Source organism: Heterocephalus glaber, unplaced genomic scaffold (genome assembly GCF_053883595.1).
Source record: "Heterocephalus glaber isolate CG9 unplaced genomic scaffold, H.glaber_assembly_v1.0 deba00001111, whole genome shotgun sequence".
In the NCBI taxonomy this organism is placed as follows: Eukaryota; Metazoa; Chordata; class Mammalia; order Rodentia; family Bathyergidae; genus Heterocephalus; species Heterocephalus glaber.
Genome location: NW_028258194.1, coordinates 1,538,050 through 1,561,142, shown reverse-complemented (window position 1 = coordinate 1,561,142; position 23,093 = coordinate 1,538,050). Strand labels below are relative to the sequence as shown.

Genomic DNA, 23,093 nt, shown 5'->3' with positions numbered 1-23,093 from the left:
ACATACAAATAAATAAATAAATAAATAAAAACTTGTTGCCACAGAGAGCCACACTCCGATGAAGCCCCTAAGGCTGCCATCTGAAAACATCCCGCAGGGACGGGCCTTCAGTCGCATTATTAACGGTGCCCTGAGGAAAGAGCTGAACAGTGGAGACACGGGAGGCCTTGCCCTGCCCTGCGGCAGGAGGTTTGGACTCGTCGCTGCGCCCCTGCGCTACTCAAGGGCGCAGGGGCTGCTTTGCCGCCTTCCCCGGCACCAGGCGCCGTCACCCCCACAGTGGGCACGACAGGCTTCTTCACGATGGAGGACAGGCGCGTGGCTCTTCTGTAACGGCCACATGGTGCTTTGGGCTGCAGATCCAGGAACCTGCTGGAAACGTCTCCATCTGCCTGGAAGTTTGCAAAGGGGAAGGATGCACAGAAACCTCGGGCAGGTCTGGCTCTTCCTGTTTCTCACAATCCGCTGCCACCGGTGATTTCCCCGCTGTCTTCCCCACAGAGGGGCCCCACTTCTGCAAGAGCAACCTCCCCAGGCTCAGCACAGGGCCTGGGCCCCTGCACCTTCTCTGCTGCAGACAACCCCTCCAGGGACTCTTTGCTGCCACTTGGTCCCCTGAGGAGCTGCGACAGCCCCAGGGCAAACAGAAAAGAATTCGCCTCCCTGAAAGGCACACAGATCAGCTCTCACGTTCAGACCCAGTGGCCATGTCCTCCAAATGGCCTTCCCTGAAATCAAAAGGGGAAAATGTGTACTTGGCTCTAGTCACAACATCTTTCACGGGAAAGCAGGAAATGCGGCCTAAAGACTAATATTTAACTCAGCCTGATGCTGGGCTCGGGTAGACAAAGCACTGCCTCATCTTTGGTCTCCAAAGTAAAATGTGCAACCAGAGCAGACTGAAAGGCAGAGATGCCTGCGGTCAGAGGCACTGTCCAGAACGTCTGATGGTTACACTCACAGAAGCACCAGGCTGGGCATTTGGGCTGGGTTTTGGACTTGATAAAGGATTCCACCACTGAGGCCCGTCCAGTCCAGCAAGGAGAGGAAGAGTCTTAAATAAATAACACAGTGCAAGGCAGGAGGTGAGGAGAAGAGGAGAGAGCAAGTGGTGGAACTGGGGAGACCACGCTTCCTGCGGGAGGTGGTCCTGGCTTCAAGGGAGAGAGGGCAGTCTGGGAAGAGCGGAAGTCACGGCAGGGAGGCACGGGGTTTCCAGAACACAGGGGTGCAGGCGTCTCTGGCCTGCCTGTTGGCTGAGCCAGGCTGATGGAGCTTGGAGAGGCTGAGGGCTGCAGACAGCACGACAAAGACCAACCCCGAGCCCAACAGGAAGTCTAAGTCTACCGTGGAGGAAGTGCCTCATTTTTCTTGGAAACACAGGACTACATCTCCTCAGAAGGGAAACTATTCTGCAGGCGTCTCCAACCGCCCAGACCTGTGGCCATGGTTGGCCATGACCTGGGGACACCTGCGTGAGAGGCTTGGCTGAGGAGTGAGCATGCTCAGTCAGTGCAGTGCCTCGGAACCTCTTCACACGGGCTCTGGGATTGGCCCTGGGATGAAAGAAATGCTGCTTTCAACTGGTTTTCTAAAACCACTGCCGATCCCAGAGCACAGCAACCAATGCCCTGCCTTTCCCTCTAAAATGAAAAGTCTCAGTGCCACGAGGGAACCCATGGGCCAGGGCCACTGCTCAGTGGGGCACTGACCACTGGAGCAGTCCCTCTGCTTCCTGACCATGGCGCTGTCCACCACAGAGGTTCTGCTTCTCGACCAGCAGTCATCAGAGCGTTGGGAGAAGACCCCGGATGTGTTAGACAGGACCAAAAGGAACATCACAAGTCGGCACAGTGGCGACTGGAGTATTCACTGCACTGTTCTGGGAGCAGCCATCCACGTCGCAGTGCCAGACAGAGAGGGCACAGCTCAGCTCAGCGCTGAGCAGCGAGGTCATGCTCAGTCTCCAGGCCGGGGACCACAGTCCTGGGGATTTGCTCCAGGTCCTGCAGAGATAGCGGGTACCTCAGAGGCTGCGGGGACCCTCTGGGTCCCTCTGGGTCCTGTTCCTCCAGAAACAGGCTCTGACACTGCTCCTGTGAGCAGACGGGCAGAACGGGGCTGACAGCGAAAGCGTGGCTTCAGAGACGCGGCCTCGCTTACGTGTGATCGCTGTTAAAGTCCGGTTATTACGTCACTGAACAGGTATTTCCCCCGGATCAGTTTCGTCATCTTTTGTGACCTTGAGTTTCCTTTCCTACGACCGAGAAGTTGATCATTTCTAAGCTGGGCATTTTGGTAGAGGTGATAGGACCAAGACACTTTTAAACACACTTGCATGAAACTAAACAGAAAAACAGTGCTTTTTTTTCTATTTTGAATTAGTATTCTCATAAATAACCCCTGCCCTGACCCCTCCAGGCCCGCCCGCTCAGGTCCCCGCCTCCAGGACGACGGGACCAGCGATCGGGAAAGCTTTGCTGCTGGACACAGTACCTGTTCACTTGACCGCCCATGAGCCAAACCACTTGGGCTGGAGGTCACAGACCCTCCACCTGTGCAACTGAAGCAAAGATGTCTGACGTTCCCATCAGAAGATGTAAGCATTTCTCAAGCTGACTGGCTGGGGGAGCTCACTGACTCAGGAGAGCCGCCTGGATCTTGGCAGTGCGAGGGTGAGACCCTGCTGGCCAACAGCGAGCCTCAAGCACAGAGAAGGGTCATGAGAACAGGGTCCAGGCTGTGCCACCTGGAAGTCACTGCCCAGGACAAACTCACCTCGAGCCAGCATCTGCCCCCGGCACCACTGCGCTCTGCCCCGGACACTGATTCCAACCTTTAGACCCGGAAGATGCTAAATTGCACAAGCACTCGTATTTACCACGATTAAAAATTTCAAATCTTTCAAATAACTTTCCATGTTCATGTGACGTAAGTCACTGGTTAAAAAGTAGGAAATACGTTTTATCAAAGAAGAAATCACTCTGTTCCATAAATTTCTGAGAGTGCCTGGCTTCGTGAGAAGCAGCTGCCTCCCCTCCCCTCGCGCGATTCCCTCACAGGCTTGCGAGGGCGATGCCAACATCGGCCCTGTCTCACGTCCCAGTAAAAGGAAGCCCAATCGGCCAAGGGCACAGGTGGGGAATCAGTGGAGCAAGATTCAGAAGCCAGCTCGAGTGACTCCACGTTCTTATTGCTGCACTCTTGAGCATGTTCTTGTCATGAATTATTCTTCAATGGTGTTATTTTTAATAATTATTGTATGAAGTTATCACAATCCTCTTAATCTCACACCTATGTCATTTCAACTTTTTACTGCTGTACCAGATGTTTCAATGAGCACAGTTTTAATATTCACATTTATTTTCTTAAGGGTGAATTTATTAATTGGCAGACCAAAGGCAGTGTACTAAGGCTTTTCAATGATATTTTTATAATTCTGTGCTTTGAGGTACTGGGGATTGAACTCAGGATGTTCACACTGAGCTACATCCCCAGCCTTTTGTATTTTTTGAGACAGCATCTCACTAAGTCACCAAGTTGCCCAGGTTGGGTTTGAACTTCAACCCTCTTGGCTCAGCCTCCCATAGAGCTGGGATTACAAGTGTGTATCACCATGCCCGGCTATTATTTTTTTAAGTCTTAGCCAAATTGGTCTTCGATATTTTTAATGCTAAAGATATATATGCTCAAAGGGAAAGACCTTAAGCCTCTAAGCTATTCCTCAGATATTTTAATAGATGTTTTTGATGGAGAAAAAATGTCCAATTAATTTAAATCTTATTAGAAATAAAACACATCCTACTGTCTTTCTAGACTTGATTGATTGTATAGTATAAATATTTAGAGAAATTTTAAAGCAAACAGCAGTCACTTCTCTGACCACTCCCAGCTTTGAGAGCTGGAAGCAGCAGCTCCCCTGCGTTTTACCCCAGTCTCGTGCCCTAGCAGCCTCCCCCAACTCGCCCTCCTTCCCTTTCCCAAGCCATGCTTCCCACTAATGAGCAACTCCGGCATCTCTCACCAGCAGCAAAATAATAAATTTAAATATCCAAGATTTAATTCATCAAAGCCATCCCCAACCCTGGCTTGATCTATAGTAGCTTCTCACCAACTGATTAGTGCCCACTACAGAATGGACAGACCCGATTTCCCTATGGGAGGAAGCATTCAGACGGAATCCTCTGAACCTAAAATCTCTTCCTAGTTCTGCCACTTGCCATTCTAACGACTTGAGGGGATTACTTAACGTGTGAGCCTCAGTTTCCCCACCTTATACGAGGATGAAATAGCATCAGCTCTGCCTGCTTGTCAGGGCCAGGTGTGAAATGACTCTATAAAGTGCCACAATTTATAAGGTAACAGAACTAGACATTTCTGGATATGAAAGGACCCTCAGAAAGCATGTAATCCAACTCCTTCATTATACAAACTACCCAAAGGTCAACTATGTTAGGTAATATGACCAAAGCTGTGGTGGACATGGATTTTTTTTCCAAAACAGAAGAGCAACATCCTCTTTGGGAGATATTGCTCAAGTTGTAGTTTTACTGAAGTCTGCCAATCATTACCCACACACACTTCTGGCAAATAGAGAGCTCACGTGGTCCACACCAGGCCAGTCACATTCTCTCATCACTCAGACCACACACATTGGTCCAGCAGTAGGCACATGACCTCAGCTCAGGCCAATCACAGGCTCTCATCCCTCTGACCACACACACATTGGTCTAGGAGTAGACACATGACCTCAGCTCAGGCCAATCACAGGCTCTCATCCCTCTGATCACACACACACATTGGTCTAGGAATAGACACAGGATCTCAGAGTGAGGCGTGGTACCTTTTCCTCTCTACCACATGATTGGCCCTGAGCAAGTGCTGGCTCACATGGATGTCACTGGACAATGATAATTAGCCAACATCTAGGTTCAAACAACACTTCACCCTAAAGGCCTAAAGCTAAGTGTAGACATTCTCGGGTTTCAGAGCAGGGACCGCAAAGGGAAAAAGAGAACAGGGAAAACTGGCCTTCCGCACCCTCGGGACCCAGGACCTTGGCCTCAGCAGCCTTCTCCCCACTCTGGAGCGTTCCTGCCCTTCACGGCCAATGTGGGTCTTGGCCAGGCAGGACTGGCCGTCAATGTCAAGGCACAGGGCCAGTGAGGCCGCTCAGGGAATCACTGCTGTCCACACTCAGGCGCGCTGTTCCCAGGGCACACGCCCCCTTTCATTTTCTTCTTACTCAGTTCCCGAAGTCCCACGACTCCCATCTGAGACCCTGTATTCTCTGAGTCACCTCAGCAGCCACTATTTGTGGAAACAGAAGAGTCTGAGAGAACCCAAGGCCTTACTGCATATTTTAATTGAGGTGGGAAAAAATCAATGCCAAGGGAGCTGTCACTCCGATGCGCTCATGGTCCCCAGGGCATTTCCTGGTGGACAGAAGGCATGGGCATCCGCTGCTCAGCACCGCAGAGGCACTGAGCAGAGCCGGGACAAAACCAACGACTCACGAAGGCTGTGTACAGGTCATTCTGCCCGTTGCTGCCACAAAGAGCCCAGCCCTCGGGCGTGGAGACCAGCATTGCTCTGCCTCACCTGAGAATGTGCTGCTTTCGGCTCTCAGCACCTGCAGCCCGGACACATGAGAAGGGGCTGTGGAGTTTCACAACGGGTCGGCAGCTCTACTGCTCTACCCTCAACTCCCTGGGGGACGAAGAGTGAGCTTGGAGAACCTGCAAATGTGGAAAGGTGAATCTTGACCTTTGTCTTAAGTCAGTACAAGTTATCATTTTCCTTCCAGTTTAGAAAATAATTCTCATGGAGCCCATATTACTTGGTTGGAGGCAACAACCCTCAGGTTGTAGAGTCTCTAAAGATAATATTATAATGTACCCTGGGGGCAAGGATAGATGTTTGTAAATTCACTGTCAGAACTGGTAAGAACGTGGTTTGGTTGTGTTCTATTTAGGATGGAAGTTTATTGAGTCTCCAAGCACTGGAAAACAATACAATATAATTAGCACGCAAGAAATTCAAATGTGTTTTTATGATTCAACAGAACCTCCAGATCTGCTGGTTCCTTGGAATTCTGTGTTTGTGCTGGGTCGACAGAACTGACATCACTGGAGAGATTGTTCAGACGTGGGTCTCAGGCCCTCCCGTCGCTGAGTCAGAGGCAGCGTGGGTAACAAGCCTCCTGAGTGATTAGGAACGCAGTAAAGCTTAAGCAGCTCTGAAGCTAGCCCTGGCAGCACGTGCCTGCAATCCCAGCACTCCAGAGGCTGAGGCAGGAAGATTTCGAATTTGAGGCTGACCTGGGCAATTGAGCAAGACCCTGTCTCAAAATCCCAACAACAAAAAGCTCTGTCCGTTCCCCAGAGTGTCAGCCTGAACATGGTGACTGTGGTCCGAAGGCTGCACAAGCCCACCTGCTGTCAGCTCACTAGCAGAGAGTGTGAGTTCATGAATCCACACAAGCTGCCTCCTCCGGTATGTCAGCCTACAACATTGATTCAACTGGGTTGGCTCCAATGCATACAAATAGCTTCACTTACAAAGGACAAAGCCGCGTGAGTGAAAACTGCTGCTGGAACAACCACGATGTTTGCAGCTGGAGCTCAGGGTCCCCCGGTACCACGCAGACAGGCCTCTCCGTGACGCCCCTCCACTCGGTTCCGCACCTTTCCGCCTCAGAGACATGTGGGAAGCACGGGTCACGGTGGTGTCACTGCCGGGCTTCGGGATGCAGGTAGCCGGGCCTGGCTCCTCCCAGCTTCGGGGTGGGCGGCAGCCCGCATGCTTCCTGCTCGCGTGCAGCTGCGCCCCTTCCCGTGCAGAGGCCACAGCCCGCCGCCCAGGCCCCGAACTCCCCTGAGCCTGCCCTCGGGCCCTGCATGGGGCAGCACCGAGCCCACCCTCGCCGCTCCGCCCAGCTTCTAGGCGCTTCTGGAGCTCTTCCTCCTGCGCTTACCTTCCGCGACCTCTGCCGCCCCTGGAGCCGCGCCGAGGGCTGCCGAGCGAGCGTCCCTGCCGCGGACACTCGGCTCTCCTGGTCCAGTAAGGAGGCGCCCGGGCAGGGAGACCGTGGGCTCCGCCCTTCACTCACTGACACCCCCCCACCCCCGGAGCCGCCGTGACCCGCCCAGGCCCGCGAGCCTTCCGAGCCCACAGCGGGATTCCCGGGATTCCCGACTTCACGTGCGCGCGCGCGCGCGTGTGTGTGTGTGTGTGTGTGTGTGTGTGTGTGTGTGTGCGCGCGCGCGCGCACGGGCGTATGCTCATCCCACCAAGCTCGGCTCAAATCCACGTTTTCAGCACCACATCCGGTGCCTTTCCAGAGAAGGACGGTAAAAGAAAAAGATCCATCAGGTGAGCCAGGTAACTGCAGCCTGAGGAGACCGCGGGAAGGAAGTCTGTCTTCCAGAGAGCTCCTCCAGTGCAGAGAGCCCGCGGGCTCCCAGGAGCCAGGCCCAGGCTCTGCCGCCTGACCTGAGCTTGGAGCGGGCCACCAAGGACCGCAGAGGCTGGGCTGGCAAGAGTGGGCGCCCGCGGAAAGCCTGGGGAGGAAGGGACGGCCCTGTCACGCCGCTGGACCGAGGCCTGGGCCTGCCCTCCAGCGTTGGCTCTCCGCTTCTTCTTCGTCTTCTCTCTTCTTCTTCTTCTTCTTCTTTTCTTCTCTTTCGCCTGCCCTGGGAGCCACCTCTCTCTCCTCCCCTGGGAGACAGAAAACAAACGGCGCAGGGCCTTAGCACTTTTAGGGCACTGGAGTCCAGCAGACCTGGTGCTGATGTGTATTTCTGGACTTCTTGAGGACCCGTAACTCAGCCAGTGGTGAACCAGGCCTCTGCGTTTGGCAGAGTACACGGTTCTTAGTACCAGGGTCTGGGGCCTGTGACATTTCCCTTCCTGATAGGCAGATCTCTGCTGTAAAGGACACCTCAGCACAAGCACCACAAGCCAGGCTACCTTAACACGCTGGCTACAGCCCTTATGAAAGGCAAAAGCGAAGTGACGGAAGTTGACCTTGCAGCTGCAAATAGTCACGTGTCCTTCACACCTCCGACCTATGGAACACTTACTTTAAGGTTTACATGTGTATAGAATTCTAAAAATAGAGTTCGCAGTTTATTCTACTTATCTTTATGAAAAGACCTCTTGTCCCAAAGACTGTAGGTTCAAATCCCTTTGCTAAGGGCTAGATGACCATTGAAATGCTGGACTCGCGTTTCTGATCATCCCTGTAATACTTTTCAAACCTGTGTGACAAACTGTCTCTTCTAAAACTCTGAAGGTAACTTTAGGGTTTAAATAATGCATTTCTGTTATACATTGCCTCAGTCCAACTGTGAGATTTGTTATTAGGTTTTTAAAAATATTCATGGGAGAGCTGGAACACAGCCCCAGTCAGCCAAACCATATTTAGAGCCCAGGACCAGGTCATTTGAAAATTTAAGATGTTATGAAAAGTCACAAAAGGCTTCTCTTTGTATTTCAGGAAAATGTAAATAAAGGGGCCCAGAGGCTCGTGCTTTTCATAACCCCTAACTCCAAAAGATAACACAAAATGCAGGAGAATGTTTAAAATGTGGCTAACACTCAAAATAATCTCTGAGCAGTGTGGTCTTTCTTGGATGGTGGAGAGAAGGAATCCCCTGGAAAGGCGCTGACTTGCCCAGCCGTTCCCTGGCGGAGTCTAGCGTGTGTCACAGTCATTAGCTAGGTCACCTGGTGGCACATGGAGCCTCAGGTCTTCCCCGAGTCCCACCCCAGCCTGTCCTCTTTCCCTCTTGGGCTTCTGCTCTTCACCCAGCTCCATGTTAGCAAGTAAGCCTGGATCACTGCGGGGTCACACGGAGAACAGTCCAGGGGGCTGGAAATGACCTCGCCTCTCTCAGAAGCAGGGCCCTGCTTACCTCAGCCCTTCTCCTTGGATCCTTCTAGCCTCAGCACTCTAGCTATGCTGTCCTGGCTGCCTCATGTTCTGAGCGATTCAAAACCTTGGCCTTTCCTGGGCATTTTGACTTTAGGGAAGAGCCAGAAGCCACACGGTGCCAGATCCAGTGAATTAGGTGGATGAGGACACAGCGCCATGTTTCTATGAGCCTGCCCTTCTGTTGGATGGTCCTTGGCAGCAACTTTCACTGTATTTTTGATCACACCTCATATAGACACTCTGGAAAGAGGACTTCCAGAGCTGCTTCAGAAAGTAGCAGGAATGATGGGATGAGTGAGTTTGAAATGAGGGCAAGGATTTTGAGGCAGATTAATGGCAATTTGTTTTTCACTTAATTTTTTTAAACTTAGCGTTCACTGTATATTTTGATCACACCTCCTACTTCACAGCTAAGCTGCACCTGCCTTAAATGGGCTCAGAACAGTTACTTGGCCCACAGCTGGGCAAACTTGTCTAACGCAACCCAATTTTCCAGTGCAGTGCTGAGTATCAGGTAGCTTGCTGAACACTGCAGCTGGTGTCTCTCCTCTCAATCCTGTGGCCGATGGAGAAGCAAGTCCTGCTCTTGCCCAGCAACGCAGGAGTCTCTTAGCACCGGGGCCACGTGTGGGTGCAGATCAGACCCAGCATTCACAGCAGGTTATTCTGAACACGCATCATAAAGTTAAATGCATCCTACATGAACTGCCCTCCATCGGGGACTGCTGAGAAGGAGGCCCACGCCTGCTTCCTGGGGGCTTTGAACAGCAAGCAGAAGAGCTGTCTTCTTAGGATTCCTGCATTCTTCTGATATAGGAGGAAGAGACGTAACTCCCAAACCTACCAGATACCCGAATCTCGAGCTCATGTTCTCTGAAATCAAAGAATGAATTCTAGGAACAATGGAGGTTAGGAGTAGGAAAAATCTACTGAGAGAAAGAAAGCTTCTGCCTAAGAGAGACAGAAGGGGGACTGGAAAGTGGGTTGCCCATGAGCCCCACGGTTCAAAGATGTTTTATACAGCAAAGCCATGTGGTGAGGCGGGTACAAAGTGGGACAAAACTAAAGACCCATGGAAATTTACAAGGTGGGCATGAGGGGACAAAACCATGACCAACCGATAGGATTACAAGTACAGTCACCCAGGTGTTACTGATTAAATGGGGGTCAAATGGGGGAGCGAGTCACTAGGAAGCGTACAAGGATTTTCAGTAGGGGTGGGGGTCAGGGATATTTCCTGGAGAGGCTGGGTTAGGACCTGGGCCCCCCACCCAGGTGACTGATACCTGTTTAGAATGTCAGTCACTGCTGTTCATCCTACGTGGGTGTGGTAGTTTCTCTCCTTCTACAGTGCTGGCCTTCAGTGAATGTGTCTTGATTGTCCTCCATGTTGGCTCCTCCTGGAATGGCCCTGTCTGACTGCCTACAGGATACCTAATTAACTTACTTATCTCCAATACTTCCACTTCCTTCAAATGTTTGCCCAAGGCATTTATCATTCTGCATTCCCAAACTAGAACAGGGCAGCCCAGGATTCCGCCCTTAAAAGTGTGGTGGAGGCAGGAACTGTACAGCGGTCATCCTGGAGAAGAGGAAGTGGAAGCCAGCAGCCAGTGCTTCTGGACCCATGGTCAATGCAGCCTTCTCCCGAAGCTCTGTGATGGGACAGGCCCTGCCCAGAGACAGGAGACACAGCAAGCAAAACAAGCGGCCACCCCGCTCTCGTGGAGCTTGGGTTCCAGTTGGGAGATGTAGACATTGAACACAGAAAAAGAAAGCAATCAGCGGTTCAGAAATAAAGCAGACGAGGTCGCGGAGATGACTTGAATGGGGTGCTCAGGGGGGCTCGGAGAGAAGATGGTATCGCAGCCTCGGAGGAAGCCAGTGCCCGCGTCCCGCGCCCCCGAGAAATGGAGAGCGCTGGGCTCTGAAGCCTGCATGTGCCATCAGGGGAGCAGGAGGGGGAGCAGGAGAGAGGGCGGGAGGAGGAAGGTGTGATGCCCTGGGGTCTGATCCAGCACAGGACGAGGCTGCTGCGAGAACTTTCCTATGAGCGGGAAGGGAAGTGGTGGAAGCCCAGACGGCCGAAGAGGTGGGTAAAGACCCTGCAGGACTGTTCCGGCTGCTGTGTAAAGGGACAGAGTCCAGAACGAAGGCAGGACCCGAGAGGAGAGTGCCAGGCGAATGCAGAGGAGGTGGGAAGAATCAGCTGGACATGGGGTGGAGCAGGAAGGTGGAACCAAGAGGAGCTGCTGCAGCATGAGCACACAGGACAACCAGCACAGCAGAACACCACGGAGCTCCCAGACCCCACCTTCCCCTGAGTCTGACTTCCACCAGACCCGGAGACCCACCTCCTCTCAGTGCGTCTTCATGGCCATGGGTAGAATTCTGATCTGCATCCTGCACACAGGGAAACCGGACTCAGGCTTACGCACGGCACCCGCAAGTAAGTGCTAACACCCATCAGTGTACAGCAGCATTGCCAGCTCCTGTGCTGTAGCCCTGAGTCTCAGGGTCCATTCCGATGGAAGCAAAGGCTCCTCTGGGCTGCAGATTTAATCTCCGAGTAGTGGCAGTGAGGGTTGCTACCTCATGGGAACCAGCGTGACCTTCTGCTGGGAGAAGACAAGGCCTCCTACTGGGCGCTGATTTAAGAGACAGGAGATCACCTGGTTCTTTGAAGCATTTTAAAGACCGGGAATCGCCCAGCAGGGTGGCACCGAAGCCAGAGAGGGATCAGGAAGGGATCCAGGAGCCCTGGCTGCATGGGGTGGTGGAGAGCTGCCAAGGGCTCCAGAGGGGACAGGAAGCTTCTGGCCTGGAGAGGAGCGGGTGGGAAGGCATTTGCCATCCAGATGGGGCTGCAGCTGGGTGTGAGGAGGTGTCCGCTACAGTGAGGCATGGGAAAGGGGCTGCAGAGAGGAGAGGCGGCTGGGGAGCAGCTGGCTCATCTCCTGAAGGTCAGAGGTGAGAGAGCAGCCGTGCAGTCCGTGGTGTCCTCGACGGTGTCCACCCGTGTACGAAAAGGAAAGAACTTGGCATGGGGACGAGGAAGGGGCACAGGAGCCGCCCAGAATAAATAAAACGGAGCGGTGTCCTGGCGACCGTCCCTGCACAGCCGTCTACCTCAAGGTGTGTGGCACAGAAGCACCAGCTTATTGTGTGTGTGGATTTGCTAGGGGGGACCGAGGAGTAAACCCAGGGCCTTCACACTGAGCTGTGTCCTGGCGCTTTCCTAATTCTTAGTTTTGAGACAGAGTCTCACTTAGTAGTGCAGACTGGGCTCCAATCTGCAGTCCTCCTGCCTCAGCCTCCTGCAGTGCCGGGGTTGTGCTGGGGATGTTGGTGGGGATGGATGGCACCGCTCCTCTCTGCTCCAGGCTGTCTGGGGTCTCCGCTGGGCAGGTACAGGGACGGACAGTGGGTGCCTTGACGGCTGAGGACCGGAGTCATCCGGAAAGTCTCCTGTCTGGTGGCTGACGGTGGCTTCTGGCTGAGCCCTGGCTTGGGGCTGCTGGGCAGCATGCAGGACCCCTGCGGGCCACCTGGGCTTCCTCAGAGCGTGGCAGCCCGTGATCGTCGGACTTCTCCATGGACACTCAGGGCTGGGATGAGCATCCCAGCAAACGGTGCAGCTGCGTTGGCTGTCGTGACCCAGCCTCTGAAATGCTGCAGCCACCTCTGCCTGCCCTGGCTCAAGCCAGTGAAAACAGGGGGACCCATCTCTGCACGCAGCCCCACAGGTGAGCTCGGTCTGTTCACCCTCATGGAGGGGCTGAGGACTCGGCCTCGGGAGCCCGCGCTGGTCACAGGTCAGTCCCCACTGCTGCCTCTGCCCTCTCCCGGCCCGGCCGGGCCTGTGCTTCTGCCCTCTGAGGTGAGTCTCGGAGCACCCTGACCAGGCTGGTCCCTCAGAGTCCAGGCTTCATCCTCGCTTTCTCCTGCCCCGGGCCAGGTAGCCGCGTCCTCCCCAGGGCGGTTGGCGTCCCGCCACCCCAGCCTGATCCCCGACTCCGCCCACACTAAGCGGCTGGCTTCGGGCAGCTGCGTGACCCCTCTGCATCTTCGTCTCCTGTGGGAGTTTCCTGTGGGAAGTCTGTAAAGATCAGAAGAGGGGATGCTTGGCAGAAGAGCCACTGGGGACTGAAGCTGACCTGATTTTGCGCTCCCTGACAGCTGCCTTTTGTTTTCTTCCACTGCCTTCCTCGGGGTCTGTGCTCAGGGTCTGCCCGGGCTTCGTCACTCATGGCCCATCTCCCTGGGCCGGGCGGCTGGGCAGCCTCCCTCCCTCAGAGCCCTCAGAGCCTCTGGTGAGGCGTGCACGGTGCCTAGTGGCCGAGTCTCAGCACGGCAACGGGGTGAGGTCCCCAGACGGCCTGGGAAGCCTGCGCCCTCCTCCTCCTGTCTCACCCCATCTTCTTCCTCTCCCACATTGCCCCCCGGAAAGCCCACCCTGCTAACACTCGACTCCTTTCCTGAGCCCCTGGCCAGTACCGCCCCAGGTTCTCGCTCTGCCCATGGAGATGGGCTGGAGCTCCGGTGAGGGAGCTGCTTGGGGCCAGCAAGCTGCTGCTGTTCCTAAGATGGGAGCAGGGCTGTTGGGCTGCCTGGCCCTGAGGCCGGGTAAACAAGTCCAAGCCTGGCTCCAGCCCCTGGGGGCGGCTGACACCTGCTCAGTTCCAGCCTTTGTGCTGGAGCAGCCGGACAGCCCCACTGGAGAGTCTGGGGTTTCCTTATCCAGGACAAGCTGTTAGTCCTCCTCTCAGGAAGAAAGCCTTCAAACACCCACCCCCAGAAGGGCTAGGCCTTAAGTGGTGGCCCCACCCTCTGAGTGGCCACTGCCCAAATCCAGAACAGCCAGCCATGGTGGGTCCCGAGGGCATCTTTTCCCCTCGTGCCAGGTGTGCTTGCTTCATCAGTGACCCTTGGGAGGCACTGAGTGACATTTACTCTGCCTGGCGGGAAACTGAGATAGATCGGCAGGCCCCGCCTTCAGGCTGCTCCGTGGGGGTTAGGGGAAGTGGGGAGGGCCGGCCACAGGGCCGTACATGGTGCCTTTGGGTGTCATGGCACCACGGAGGCAGACAGGCCACACAGCGAGTGGGTCGCTGGGGGCATGAGCAGTGCTGAGTGGTGCTGGTGCTCGGGCAGGGAGCAGAGTACTTCCAGAGAAGGGCTGGGGAGCAGGCTTGTGAGGAGAGGGCCTGAGGGCCACGGGGCCTGGGGAGAGGGCGGCAGCTGGAAGCGCTGCCCAGGGCGCTGGGCTCCTCACCACCCGGAGAGCTGCACTTCCCAATCAGAGCGCCTGCTGGGCACTTTTCCACGGCCACCCAGACCCAAGTCGCGTTGGCTCAGTTTCCCCCATGGGCAGACATAAGATGGTTTCTTCCCCAAGTCTGGACAGCCTGCATGAGCTACGCAGAAAACATGAGGTGGCTGCCGACTTTCATCTGCCTTACTGGTTCAGGAATGAAAACTTCCATTTATTTTAGAATGAGACACATGGGCTTGGCGGTTTTTTGATTATTAAAAATGGAATTCTTGAGATAAATTCCAAACTTCGGTTTCACAGCTTCCTACAGTATTGTGTTTGGATCGTGGGTCTTCTGGCAGAGTGGAGAGCCGAGGAGCAGCAAGGCAGTGGCTTCCCTGAAAAGAACAGACGTGGGCGCTGTGCTCCCGCCTGGCCCGCTTGTCCACCAGCACCGGCTCCTGGCTGGCTCGCTTGCTGTCTTTGGGGTTAAGGCCAAACTGTGTGACTGTGTGGCTGGGCGTCGGCAGAGAAGTTGTCTCACGCGTGGCCACCCAGGAGGCCAGCGCCAGTCCAGAGCGGGGAAGAGACTGCTGCCTGCCAAGCCCTTCCTGGTGTGTCTGGGTCCCAAGTGGGTAGGACCTTGCACCTGTGCCATGGCGGACCCCAGCCCTGGGCCGAGGCCAGGAGCGGTGTGAACGCTGTTGGGATGCTGGGCTGCCAGGGAGAGAGTACACTTCGGGAAGAAACTCAAGTGACTGTGGGAGGACGGCCCGGGACGGAGACGCCACACAAGTTGCTCAGGGCGCCTGGGCTGCGGGGTCGGCAGAGGAGGGAGGCTGGGCCTTGGCTCTCCCACGCCGAGTCCCCTGGGCTCCCGGAGCAGGGTCTGCTGCTCCCCGCTGCTGTGGAGGTCACAGCAGCAGCAGGCGGCAACAGCTGCTGGGAACAGAACTGACATCGAAGGGCAGTAAGACGCTCTGATTCTCTCATAACCCGGCTTCTGGAGAGAGTCGTCCCACTGCAGAGGCACTCAGCATTCAAGAGGGACAGGGGCCAGGCAGGGTGGTGCACACCTGCCATCCCAGGACTCTGGGAGGCTGAGAAAGGAGGATGCTAAGTTCAAGCCCAGCCTGGGCAACTTAGCGACTTAGCAAGACCCTGTCTCACACTAAAAAGTGAAAAAGGGCTGGGGATGCAGCTCAGAGTGAAGGTCCTGGGTTCAGTCCCCAGCGTGGCAAAAAAAGAAGAGAGGAAAGGAAAGAAAAGGGAAAGGGAGGGGAGGGAGGGCAGAGAGAAAATGGGGTGTGGCCATCTGTGTCCACAGCATGATCCCCTGCGCTGCCTGCGGTGGCCGAGAGCTGTCCCTGTGTCCGGCTCCAGGACAGCCCCTGCCTGTTCCATGTGGGTCGTGCTGGGCAGCGCCATCCCATGAGGCGCTGCAGGTCTTTGCTGGTGGGGAGGCAGGGAACAGCGAGAAACATGTGGCGCGGCCACATGAGGCAGGGAGCCTGCTTCAGCCTCCCTCGGCTCATGTGCCTGGTCCTGCAGAGTCTCCCGGTTCCAGTGAACATGAGCAAAAATCAACAGATCCCAGATTCAATGCCTCGCCCAGCCTTCTCTGGCCAGACCAGGCCTGAGATCTGGGCACCACCGGTGCGTGACCAGCCGAGGGCGGTGGGCAGCCCTGGGGCACAGCCTGGCACGGTGGCAGCCCGTCTAGACTGTCTTCCCACAGCTGGGCGACAAACCCACCTGCATGGCCCCACCAGCTGGCCACCCCTTGGCCATGGCTTCCCAGCTGCAGCCACCACAGGACTGTCAGGAAATGCGTGATAATTCCTTTTATCGATCATCTCTATTGATTTTGTCTGTGGAGAAAATATACTGCAGACACGTGAAGTAGCTCTTATGGGCAAATCGTCTTTTAATGAATGGCACCAGCAGACAGGATGTTACGTTTAACCCTAGCTGGGACTCAGACTTCTTCCTAGGGGCTGAACAGTCGTGGGCAGGCAGGGTGCAAGCTTAGGATCCACGCTGACATGCGACCAGCGATGCAGGCTTCCCTGGGTACGAGCGAGGGCACCCAGGCCTTCCCTGATGCCGTGCCAGATAAGAACAGGTGCACAAGTCTCCTTAGGAGCTGAGACATGGTGCCCTGGGACCCCACGGGACCATGCTGTGACTCCACCAAGAGCGCGTGCAGCTTTGCATTTCCCAGGTTCTCAGGTTTGCCAGCTGGTCTCCCGTTCAGAACTCAGGCAGCACCACGGCATCGAGCAGAGGAGTTCCCTTGTGTTCCCCACGTCAGATCCAGGCTGCAGCTCCTCCCAGGTGAGGAGGGAGACTCGCATGTGCTCAGGGAGTGTGCTGCCTCCTCCTCCATGTGCTTTATTTCATTTTCTCAAAAGAAAAAAGCTAAGTGTGTGCATGCACATATGCGTGCAGGTGTGTGGGTGGGAGCACGTGTGTGTGCCTGCACCCGAGTGCCACATTTCAGCAGCGCTGTATTCAGAAGCATGCTTGCCAGCTCCACGCTCACTTGCCAAGCCTTAGCCGGCCGCGCACTGCCCGACTGTGAGCACAGCCTGCCCTGTGCCAGCCTCTAATATAATGGGGAAAAGCTGTGGTCAGAACACGTCATCTCTCATGGGGAATGCTCCTTTGCCAAACTTGAAAACTGTGTTTGGCAGGAAAAAAAGGTTTTTGACAAAACTACGGCTCCAGGTAGTGAGTCCAGAGCCGGTGTCCTGAGCATACTCGCGCTCTGGTTTGGGGAACAGCAATTCAAGGCTTGTCAGATGATGAAGGCCCTTCCTTACACAGTCTACGGGAAGTGGAGCAGCCCTTCCAGTACTCACTGGCCACAGCCCCAGAGCCCTCTTGGTGCCAATTCAAGGGCGGGCTCCTCTCCAGATCAGCAGAGCCCCGGCTGCCGCTGAGATCACACGTGCTGCACTCGTCGACTGCAGCCAGGCTCCCGGGGCCCAGCCTTGGTCCCGCTGTGCCCATTCCCTTCAGTGCTGCCTGGGGCTCTGCTGCTTGGGTACGAGGGCTGCCTGCAGCAATGAGTGTTTGCATGTTCCTTATTCACACCCAGCCAGAGACAGAAAATAGGAAAAGGAGAGAAAAGCAGTCTCCCAGTGTGGGCTGGGCCGGGCTGCATGGGTGGACAGTCACGTGCCTGACCGAAACAGTCACCGTGCCAGGGAAGGCCCCGGTTGGGTGCACTGCTGTCCTGCTCTGGGGCCAGAGACAACGTGGGTGCCTGGAAGTGAGCAGGTGTCAGATGGGGCCCTAGATGGCAGTGACCATCCTGGACAGTAACAGGAATTCAGCTCATGAAAACAGTGAGGGCCGAGAGACACGGTGGCAGCCGATGTGCCTAGGTTCACTCAGCTCCTCCCTGGCAGGCTCTGGAGTGACCCTGAGCTTGCTGTGGGGAAAGCCGGTGCCCGAACCCCATCACCCCCTGCTGCCGTGCTCAGAATGTCCCGGGGCTGTGCTCCCAATATTTCCCTCTGTAAATACTGAGCATCAGCCAAACATGGTGCACACCTGTAACCCAGCACTCTGGAGGCTGAGGTAAGAGGATCTCACACTTGAGCCCAGCCTGTTGCTCAGCGCAAAAGCCCTGGGTTCATCCTCAGTAACACACACACACACACACACACACGCACACACACACACGCACGCACACACCTTATCGTCCAGGCCACAAAGAAATGACATTTTGAAATTAGTGATAGGGACAGCAAAGAAGAAAAGGCAGTGGTTGTGAGCCATGGAGTCCGGTGTTCCTGCCTTCACTCTATTTTTGTGCTTCCAAAGTTGATTTCGAGTAACCACGGTCAGGGATAATCTCCAGGATAAACTCCAGGGTGACTCACATACAGGTGCAAAATGAGCACATGGAAAAGGTTTTATTTAAGCCGTGGGAGGAGGAGAGGGGCGGATGTACAGCTGGTTCAAAGGAGACGTCAAGGAAGCAGAAGTTCGCGTGGCATAGAGGAAGGCAGAGACGCAGGTGGGCGTGGGGTCCAAGCTGAGTGTTGCGGGGAGGGGAGCGTGCCCCCACTGGACAGCTCCCACTCACACGCCCGGAGACCAGAGTGTTCCGGGGTGCGAAGGCGCCGAGTGGTGGCCCGGACCCTCAGCCTCAGAAGCTGGTAGCAGAAGGGTGTGCCCTAGGCCAGGTGTAGTTTTCCATGGAGGCACAGTTGGGTCACCACGCCACCAACACTCATCTCCTCTTGACTGCCGGGGCAAGGCTGGGCCCCAGGAAGACCCGCCAGTCTCTCCCAGGGCTGTTCCCGGAGGCCACTGTTCGGGAGGCCGGCTGAGGCTGCGGAGTCCCACCAGCTGGCGCTGGGCCTGCAGTTTGTGCCTGTAGGAGTTTATTTCATGGAGTGATGGACTGGGAACTCAGAAAGGCAGATGACCGGAAAGCAGACTTTCATCTTTGTGGCTCCTCAGAGAAGGGGCCACCGCAGAACACGGGTTACCTGGGAAGGACCAGGTTTGCCTCCAGAGCCACAGATGGGTGAAGGGAAGGTCCCGGCCAGAACCTCCACCGGGCTTCTTACGGGGAGGCCAGGCGAGGTGGGGTGAACAGCACAGGACTGGAGGTGAGTGCGCCAGGGTGCTGGGCACCAGGACATCGCTGGCTGGCTGGCGTCAGCCCTGGGTTGATGGAGGGTGAGAACCCAGAGGCCTGGCAGAGAGATTAGGAGTCAGGAGCCAGGAGTGCTGGTCTGGGTGGCCTGCATGTGACAGGACAGCTGCTAGGGACGAGCAGACCCCACGAGGGGCGGCCTCTCCCCAGGTCTGAAAGGCTCCACGTTGTCATGGCATCACATTGCACAGAAAATAAAAACCGATGAAAGACACAGTGAACGGTGCCGGTCATTCCCCACTCAGAAACCTTGCGTGCTCCCTGAGCTGATAGCTCGGCTGCAGGGCCAGTGTAACAAATCTGCCACAAAGAGAGCCAACGCCGAGGCCACACGGGGCCCCTTGTCTCGAAGGGGATACAGCTGCAGTCTGTCGCGTTAATCCCTTGGCTCAACACCACAGCTGCAGAAGGACCTGGGTCCACATGATCACTGACAATTGCCCAGTTCTTTCTGGTGGATTTCTCTAGCTTCTCTTAGAAGAGGGTGAGAGCAACAGGTTTCTCACACCCTCAGCAGAGTATGTTACAATGGAAGCAAAGTCTCTGGCCCAGTTTTACCTAATAAACCAGCAAGTATTAACATTCAGGCAGAAAACTGCCGTGGCATCTGGGGGTGTCGATTTAAGAGGCATCACACCGTCTTTCCGTGCAGAGACATCTGTTAGAGCACCGGCTCCGAGCTCTCGCGTGGTCACTCGTGGCTGGTCTCTCCTGTGTCCTCCTGGCTCCCTCCCTGGTGGTTCCAGTGAGTGTGCGGCCCCGAGGCTATGAAGGGATTAAGGTGAGGTCTCATCACTTAGAAGTCTGCACTTGAGTACTTTTAAGTCCATTCTAGACAGTAACAAGCAGTGCTACTCTGGCCAAGACACCAAGCCATATGTTTAAAATGTTCTTGACTGAAAATGAGCATTTGCTCAGTGTAGGTTCCCAAGGATCACTGACCTCCTGGTCTAACTCACCAGTTTCAGAGGCCTTTCTTCCAAGGATGAGTGATGGCAGAGGCAGGGCAAGTTAAACTACAGGAATAAATGGACCCAGCCCTGGAGAGCTGGTCACCTTTAGGGTTACAAAGGTTTAAACCAACAATAAGGGCAACAGTAAGTCACCATGTGTTCACTGAAGTTGCTGAAGTCATAGCTGGAAAATGACAGTTAATACTGAGGTTATTCCAAGAAAATAGTGAAAATATTTTCGTCTAGCTTGAATAGAGGAGAGCAAAAAAATCAAGATTATTTCTCCTGAGAATAATCTATTCTGTCTTTGCTATTAGAAAATGTAGACTATACGTTTTGATCACAAGAAGAGAAAATATAATTATTTGGGATGTACTTTTTAAACCTGACACGAAGTTGACAGCTTCTGTGGTATGCTCCGGCTAAGGCAGTAAAATCTCCCTCGGCTGAACTGACTCTCCTATATCAGCCGGTGTTGTAAAGAGTGGTGGAAGACTCTGGACCCAACCCTGAGCCAGATCAGGTTTGTTGGAAACGCAGGACGTTTTATTATGCACTGCTTTATTCAAACATGACTTGGGTAGAAAATCATTCTTGGGGTACCCAGACCGCACAAGGCTTTTAGATAGAACACAACCTCCAAAAATTACATGATTCCAATCTTGCAAGGTTTCGACTGGACTCTGCCCTCACAAAAGTCATTTTTCTGCTGTTTGGTAATTTCAAGGTCAAATCAAAAGTGGATAGAATGCAAACTTTTAAATTGTGTCATTGGGCAGCCAAACCTACAGAATTTTTCCTTATTCAGACGGCGTTGGCTGGGGATGTAGCTCCCTGGTAGAGCATTTGCTTAGCCTTTGTGAGGCATTGGGTTCCATGCCCAGTACTGCAAAATAAAACAAAAAAACCTGGAAGACAGCATATAGCTCACCCTCTGGTATTGGAAAAGTCATTTGATTCTGAAAACAAACTTGTAAAATGGCTCAAAGGGAAAAAACTATCCCCATCAGCTCTTAACAAGAGAACGGGCTGCCATCTAAGGAGCAATAAGATGAAGAGCTCTCTTTGTTTGGAATAAGTGATAGCATCTTGATGAAGGTCAAATTATCTACTGCTTAAAATCCATGTTCGTGTATCACATAAAAATTTGCTTTCTTCAGATAGCCTTGTTAAGTCGAGGCATTCCCTGTGCTTAATACTTGTTTCAATAAGAAACCATAAGATCTTCATGCAGCTATTCATTTTGAGGCATATAGAACTAGACTCCCAGATACAGTCTCACTTCATTATTTTAAAAGTGTTTTTCTCCTAAAACAGGTCAGCTGACTGAGGACTGCCGGGATCCCTGCACACCTTATCCTGTATTCCTGGCTCAGCAGTGTTCTCTTGGCTCCAGAAACCTTGACGTTGAGAATTGCACATCTGGTCTCCGCCTACACACACACACACACATCATTTCTTCCCCAAATAATCAATGTTCCCCAGTTTCCTTCTCTGGCTTGAATATCCTTTGAAACTTTAGTTTGGTGCCTATTATATTGTTTTGGCGCTTGGGGAGCAAATTTGATATGATTTCTAGTTCTGAGAACCCTGAAGCACCACTTCTTGTGGTTCCTTTTTATAAACCTCTTAAAAGCAAAGCAAACAGTATTCTGATGGGCTGGATTAAATGATCACTAGAAAAAGAAATGATCACTGCCCAAGTTCAGACCTTATTTCTTTCTGAGGTGGGAGATTAGGGCCATAGCAGGCTGGCTGGAAAACAGGATATAACCTGATAGTTATGAAGATCCAGGCCAGCGTCTGGGAAAAAGATGGACCTATGTAACCTGACCCTGAAAGCAACCTGTCAGTCACAGCCAGGATGGTGGGCACAGCAGCTTCCAGGCCCTGGATCTGAAAGGGTATGAAAGGCAGCCACGCCTGACCTCTCCACCACGGCAGGCTTGTTCTGCTGTGTTTCTTGGCTTGCAGGACATATCTCTTCTTGTTCGTCTCTTTCCTTCCTTTCTTCTCTCTTCATTCTTTCTTCTCTATTCATTCTTTCTTCTTCTTCTTCCTTTACTTTAAATAAAAGTTTGCATTTAACTGTTGATTGGTTTTCCCGGTGGATTCTTTGGGTGACACAGAAAAAGCCTGAAATCACTGGACATCGTGCTGTCTGACAACATTTCCTCCTGCTTATTTTGGATGTCCTCTAAGCAGATCATAGTGGAAGTTTTCCCATATGATGTTCTCAACCTGGAGACCTTGGAGCCATGAGGATGCAAAGTGGAATGCACATGGGATATGGAAATGTCCTTTTCCTTGGCTTAATCAGTTTCTCAAAATGACGGAAAAGCCTCATACTTTTAGGACATTTCTAAACTGAGAAGAGTGGTCACGTGCCCCCTGTCACCCAGGTTCCCTCCTTGGACGGCTGCGGATTTCACCCCACGTGGGGGTTCCTCTAGTGTAGAGTGACCCCAAAGGGTTCCAGACACACCCACCATGCTGGAGTGCAGAACATGATGGGGATTTCTCCAGTCTGGCTTGCATCCTCCCTAATCCCATGCTTTTCAAAAACAAGCCTTTCTTTTCTTTATTATACTGAAACATTCTTGGTAATTCTTACCTCTCCAGGTAAAGACGCCTTTGTTGCTGCAGTCATCAACAAAGAGTATCAGGCAGTTATCTGGGGTCTTCACAGGGAATGGGCGACAAGGGTATTTTCTGCGGGCTTTTCTAGGTCCCTGAGATGCGAACAGAACCCAGTAGAATTCCTGTCCACAGCTTCACTTTAAGGTGAGTCTGAGGGAGGGACCGATGCCTTTCTGAGTGGCACTGACCTTCAGCTTTTAAGACGTGCTGTGGGTTTGTGAGGGAGCAAGAGCCTGGGCCCGAGATGCGGTCTCCCGACGTGGCTTCCAGCTTCCAACCTTCATCGCATCTGTCTAGGGTTTGGTGTAAATTTGGGGGGCTTCACGTTTCTATCCAGTGTGCTAACACTTCGATGAAGACCGCATTTGTACCCCCTTTTCTTATTCATGAGCAATTGCTCATCACACTAACAAGAAAAATGACTTTACTTATAGCATCAACAAAGAACTGGCACCAAGAGAGATTATGTGAAGGTGCAAATTTCCAATGATGAATGTCATTATATTGTATACCAAAAATGTACCAATAAAATTAATTTTTTTAAAAGAATAAAAATATCTTACAAAAATTGGCAATGTGATAACTCTCACCATAAAATATGATTTTACATTTCTAAACTAGCTTTTTTAA

The 23,093-nt window shown here is 53.4% G+C and overlaps 1 protein-coding gene across 4 annotated transcripts in view; it reads right to left on the bottom strand.

The window, feature by feature from the left end:
* Positions 1-23,093, bottom strand: part of LOC147828384 (BMP-binding endothelial regulator protein-like) — a 211,840-nt gene that overhangs the window by 175,015 nt on the left and 13,732 nt on the right. The window contains exons 1-2 of one of the 4 annotated variants that reach the window (XM_087210125.1): positions 6,561-7,197; positions 5,602-6,202 (exon numbers count right to left, since the gene is read on the bottom strand). The exons of 1 other annotated variant lie outside the window; for it this stretch is intronic. The gene's annotated coding sequence lies outside the window, so the exon portion shown is untranslated. Of the gene's footprint in view, positions 1-5,601; positions 7,198-23,093 lie in introns of those variants that run through there. 2 more of the 4 variants (XM_087210126.1, XM_087210124.1) reach the window with 2 other exon arrangements.